The sequence below is a fragment of the Mus caroli genome, unplaced genomic scaffold (genome assembly GCF_978045245.1).
Source record: "Mus caroli unplaced genomic scaffold, Mus_caroli_1 scaffold_5, whole genome shotgun sequence".
NCBI classification, from domain to species: Eukaryota; Metazoa; Chordata; class Mammalia; order Rodentia; family Muridae; genus Mus; species Mus caroli.
Genome location: NW_028227260.1, coordinates 11286072 through 11292220, shown reverse-complemented (window position 1 = coordinate 11292220; position 6149 = coordinate 11286072). Strand labels below are relative to the sequence as shown.

General features: G+C 43.0%; 1 non-coding gene across 1 annotated transcript; it reads left to right on the top strand.

The window, feature by feature from the left end:
* Positions 1–4406: 4406 nt before the first annotated feature.
* Positions 4407–4479, top strand: Trnav-uac (transfer RNA valine (anticodon UAC)). The gene has a single exon. It is a non-coding gene; the product is annotated as a tRNA-Val (tRNA).
* The last annotated feature ends 1670 nt before the right edge of the window (positions 4480–6149 follow it).

Genomic DNA, 6149 nt, shown 5'->3' with positions numbered 1-6149 from the left:
GAGCCCATGGGAACCATTCTCATTCAAACCACCACAGGGAGGTGGCCAAAAGTGGTCACCATGCTACGTGGGGCATGTAGTAATGAGTTTAATATAAAACCACTGAGCCTAGGTGTATGTTTTTCTCGGGCCAGAGGCAGAGCATTGAGTTGAATTGAAGTCCCTGTGCTTTTGCCAACGAGTATAAGGAAGCATCCCACCTCTAATCTCAATATTCTGGGGGCAGAGGAAGGTGTACCAATGCAAGTTCGAGGCCAGCCTGCTTTTCATGTCAAGTTTCGGGCCAGCCACAGCTTCACAGTGAGACCCTGTCTCGAAAAATAAAAACAGACAGGCACGGTGGTACATGCCTTTAATCCCAGTTCTCAGAGTCAGAGTCAGGTGATCTCTGAGTTCAAGGCCACCTGGTCTACACAGCAAGTTTCAGGCCAGCCAAGTTACATAGAGAAACCTAGTCTCAAATGAAATCACACACACACACACACACACACACACACACACACACACACACACACACGGAAGCAATGAAGCAGACAAGAAGTAATAAAAATGGCTACAGATTCTGAGTTGTATATATATATATATATCATATATTATATTATATAATACATATATTATACATATATATTATACACATATATTATACATATATATTCCTATCGTTGTTCAGATGCAAAAAGAAATATGAAAATATGTGTATCCACTTTTGAACAGAGAAAATAGACAAGAGGCCAAGCCACTCTTAGAAGAACAACTTGTATCTTTATGGACATGAGCCTTGCAAGTCTCTTAAGCATCAGCAGCGTGAGTTCCAGCCCAGTCCTAATACTCATCAGCTGAGAGGCCATGGGCAAGGTACCTTGCTTTCATTCCTTCAACTTAAAAATGTCAACAAGAAGATTTCCCATCTTGAGGTCCTTGGACTGAGAGAGAGAGAGCTCTAAAAGAAAAGCTAGCCAAATCTCAGAAATCAAAATAAGTATGAACTGTCAGTTGTTTGTCCTTGAAGAATCTATGGTTATGATCACCAACTTCTTTCTTGTTAGTGAATAAATCATCAGAAACATAATGAAAAGACAAAAAAAAAATGGAGATGGTGATGTATGGCTACCTTACCCAGGGATGAAGGTGAGAGTGAGCTAACGTGTACTTTCTAATATATGGTCTAGTCATTGTGACCATGTTTTGAGAGAGACTTGGAGAGTCTTCCTTTCTTAATGAAGAAAAGGAAGAGAAATCTCTGTTGCATGCATTACTGGAGCCCCACCTCATTTCTACATGAAGTGTAAATGTAGGGCCTTGGCTAAAACTGAAACTGGGCAAATGACCCTTTCAGCCAAGGGCTGATTGGAAATCTGTAGGGAAAGCAAAGCATTCCCTAGAGACAAAGACCAAAGCACAACTAACTGGTAGGTATAATTTTAGGGTCAATTCTTTTTTTGTTGTTGTTTTTTGGTTTTTTTGGTTTTTCGAGACAGGGTTTCTCTGTGTATCCCTGGCTGTCTTGGAACTCACTCTGTAGACCAGGCCATCCTCGAACTCAGAAATCCACCTTAGGGTCAATTCTTGACTATCTTTTTTTTTTTTTTTGGTTTTTCGAGACAGAGTTTTTCTGTGTAGCCCCTGCTGTCCTGGAACTCACTTTGTAGACCAGGCTGGCCTCGAACTCAGAAATCCACCTGCCTCTGCCTCCCAAGTGCTGGGATTAAAGGCGTGCGCCACCACGCCCGGCTATCTTTTTTTTTAATTGGATTTTTCTTTATTTATATCTCAAATATTATCCCCTTTCCTGTTTCCCCCCCTCCCTCTGCTTCTATGAGAGTGTTCCTCCACCCACCCACCCACCTACTCCTACCTCCCTTCCCTCGATTCCCCTACACTGGGGCATCTATCGAGCCTTCACAGGACCAAGGGCCTCTCCTTCCATTGATGCCCAACAAGGCCATCCTCTGCTACATATGCAGCTGGAGCCATGGGTCCCTCTATGTGTACTCCTTGGTTGGTGGCTTAGTCCTTGGGAGCTAACTCCTGGTTGGTTGATATTGTTGTTCTTCCTATGGGGTTGCAAACCCCTTCAGCTCCTTCAGTCCTTTCTCTAACTCCTCCACTGGGAATCCTGCAATCAGTCCAATGGATGGCTGAGAGCATCCCCTCTATATTTGTAAGGCTCTGGCAGGCCCTCACAGGAGACAGCTATATCAGGCTCCTTTCAGCAAGCAATTGTTGGCATCTACAATAGTGTCAGGTATTGGTGACTGTATATGGGATTATTGACTGTCCTATTTTGAAAAACTAGACCGTTTGGAAATAGGTGGGTTATAGCCACTGGCGAGTAGGAAACAAGGCTTTTGTGAATTCATTCTTGCTGATGGCTAGCTACTCAAGACTATTTCATAGCTAACAAACTAGGCAAAGTACTCCAAAGGCTTCTCAAAAACATATCAAGGAAATGGCAGGCTGGAGCTGAGGCTGGTAGCTCAGTTGGAAGAATGTTTGCCTATTGTATTTAAAGCCCTGGGTTTCATCTCCAGATCTCATAAAGCTGCACATGGTGGCATGTTCCTGGAATCATAGAGCTCAGAAGGTAGAGGCAAGAGGATTTGAAGTCCTTCTTGCCTACACAGTCAGTTTGAAGGCAGTCTGGACTACATAAAATCTGCTCTTATAAACCAACAATGAAAAGTTTCAGATAATATCACTAACTGAAAGCTTGTTTTTTAGTAGGCCTTTAAAGAAACAAAAACTAACAACTGCCTTCATTTTTATGAACCTAACATTCAGACCCAGAGGAAAGAGAGATAGATGTCTAGTCCACCCCTTATATTTTAGGAAGGAGATGGGAGTTAGCATGTTGAATGGAATAGCTTGAGTGCATAGCTGGTGAATAGTCATACCATGACTAAAATTCCACTTCCCTCCACATCTGTGTCCATGCCACCCTATCCCCAACCTGCCCCATTTCTTCCCTCTGCATTATCAGAAAAACAGGGTTTGGTGGATGGATGTTATTTCTAACCAGTATCATATCTCCATTATCCTGCCAGCCTCAGAGGAAGATGCTAGGAAAAAGAACAACTACCACCCCTAGGTCACCTCCACTAGGATGCTTAAAGATGCCTCCAGATGGTTTTTAGTACGTTTTCGAGCTTGAAGGTGGTGAGCAGTCCTAGGATGGTGATAAAGACCCATCCAGAAGCCCCAGAGAAGGCAAACTAACACAATAAAAAGAGAGAAACACACCTGAGAGCCTTTGGTAACAGAGAGTCCCCATAACCTTGCCTTCCTTGAAGCAGGGTCAAGCCGCTGGGTGTAAGGCTCTGTCTGTGACCACCATTTGAATTCTTCATAACCTACCAAACCAAACACAGGACAATCACTTTCATTTTGCACCAGGCCTCTCAAGTTAAGTGACAAAGCTGGTGCTATTTCCTCTGTGACAACCAGGAAGAGCTGACCTGTATACAACCACTACTTAGTCTAGTCCTAGACCATAGTAAAAGAAGAGATTGCATTAACCTGACGCGGGGTTTCTACCCGACACAGACCCTTTATGTTCCTGGATGAAAGATATACATAGCCTTATGTTTTGAACTATGTCAGGAGAGGAGAAAGGAGAGCCGCCATAGGTTAACTAAGCCATAAAAACATAACCATATAGGCTGGCCAATTGGAGCCAAGAACAGCGTAGATGAAACATAGTAAATAATAAGCAATAATTCGTTATTATTCGTTATTATCGGTGTTATCGATAGGGAAATAGATTCTAACAACATGAAGGGTAGGCAGTTGCCCAGCTATTGTGCTGCCTAAGGCATATCTAAAAACACAAGGCTGTGTGTGTGTTTCATCCGAGAACATAAATGGCCTAAGGCAGAAAAAAAACACGCCTAGATTATTTTTAATTTTTTTTTTACTACACTAGATAAATGGGACAGAAGGAAAAGCCCTGAGAATTGTATCCCCTTGATGACTTCATGGGGGGAACAATGTTGGGAAAGGCGGGAGGAGAGTGAGATGGCTGCAACCTTGAACCATTTCCAACCCTGCCAAAGCAGATGCCCTCATACCTTCTGCCAGAGCAAGGCAGTCCAGTCCCTGTAAGTGTGGGAAGGAAGGCACAGCTGAGGGATGTGCCAGAGGCAGCGGTTAAACTGTAACTGGCCTTGGGGTAAACTCTAACGGCCTGGCCGCTGCTGAGGGAAAGTTTAGAGTCACGAACTTAGAAGGACCCGGGCACCGGCTCAACCCTGACTTCAGGTAGAGTACTGGAAGAACTCCTGAACCCCGGCTCAAAATTCAGCTTTAAACTCCCCGCCTCTAAGAAGGGGCGGGGCCACGGCAGAGGGCGGAGACGCTGAGTCTGACGCACTCTCAAAAGGCCGACTAATCATGCCTTCTCGCGTGGTGGTTCCATAGTGTAGCGGTTATCACGTCTGCTTTACACGCAGAAGGTCCTGGGTTCGAGCCCCAGTGGAACCATAGCTGCAAAGCCAGCTGACATTTTTTCCAAAGTACCCTAGATAAAAAACCGGAAAACTTTTATTTTTGTTTTTCTACCTACATTTTTTCCCCTAACATCTTTATATCTCAGAGACGAAACCACAGACACCTCGTCTCCACCAAGGTCCCAGCCATTGTCATCAGAACCCCCCGAGTGGAAGCAGAGCGAGTCAGATCCTTAGCCGCTGTTTACCCCACTTCGAGAAGCTCCACCATACTTTACCAGGAGCGGCCGCAGCAGCCCCTTCTCCTGAGCCAGCACAAGCTGATCCCCTGAACTTCCCACGAAAGTACATCAACGTAGCCATGCTTTAACTGAAGCCGCCGTTTTAAAAAGTTGATTGTGATTAAAGATTTAAAAACACCGTATTCAACTCTTTAATAGCTTATTCGACTCTAAAATGCATAACAAGAACAAAAGCATAGTTCTTTTCCTTTCAGTGTAGCTGGAGGGTTAGTGAAGGAAGAATTTATATATAGTTTAGAATACATGGCGTGCTTTTAAGTTTATTAATTAAATGTAGTCCTTGACAATTTCATACTTGTATATAATTCATCCCCGATTACTCTCGCTTCCTACTCATGCCAGGCTTTACAAACACATCCAGTACGTGCTGCCTGATAACTAAATGTTTCTCTAGTTCGTTTTAGTTGTTGGTCACATTATTACAATTTTGTTCAGGGAAGAGAATTTCCTGGGAGGAGGAGTGAAGAAATGTATTTATCTTTCACAAGAAGAATGAGCAAAAGGTTTTGGGGGGGGGTCCTCAGGGTCAAGGGTGAGATGGTGGGAACAGAGAACTACCCGGGGAATGAGAAACTAGATTTTCTTTTTCTTGGTTTGGAACGAAAAACTAATTTATTTTTCTTGGCTTCTTCCCCCACCCCAGCCCTCTCCCCCATCTCCACCCCCGTTTTGCTTATGCAGTATATAAATATACATCTTTTGTAACTAAAAAAAAATACAAATAAAATGTGATTTTTCCTATTAACAATCAATTTACTCTTTTTAAAACTTCAGCTATCCAAATGCACAGTTAGGTACTGTAAATACACTCACGTTGCTGTGGACACATTTCCAGAATTTTTTCTTGCAAAACTGAAACTCGACGTCCAATGACCCCGTTCATCCCATCAACTTTATTTTTAATGTCCATGTAATAATGATAGCAGAGTACGCCAGACATTGACATAAGTACTTTTTTTTAAATGATGGGAATCAAATGTGAGACACACACACACTCTCTATCTCAAAGCAAGTTTCTCCATCTTGAGCTAAGCTACACCTCTAGACTTACTATGTGTTTTACAGTATCATGCCATTTCAATCTCAACAGAATTCTATGAAGTAAACATTATTATCATTGTTTTACAGTCAGAAAATTTGCCTAGAGTTGGCCCCATTGCAAGCGGTATGTTTCTCCCCTGATGACCTCTGGAATCTGCTCACTTAGCCAGCTCCCTAACATTGGACATTCTGATTATTTCTGTATTGTCATTATCATAAGTAACGTGAACACTGCACATCCTTGCTTATAACTGAGCCACCACTACCAAAGTACATGTTTTCCAGAGCAGGCAGATGAAAACATGACAAGTTCTTCTGGGAGAAAACACTCCGTGCCATTCCCCTACAAATAGAGGTCATT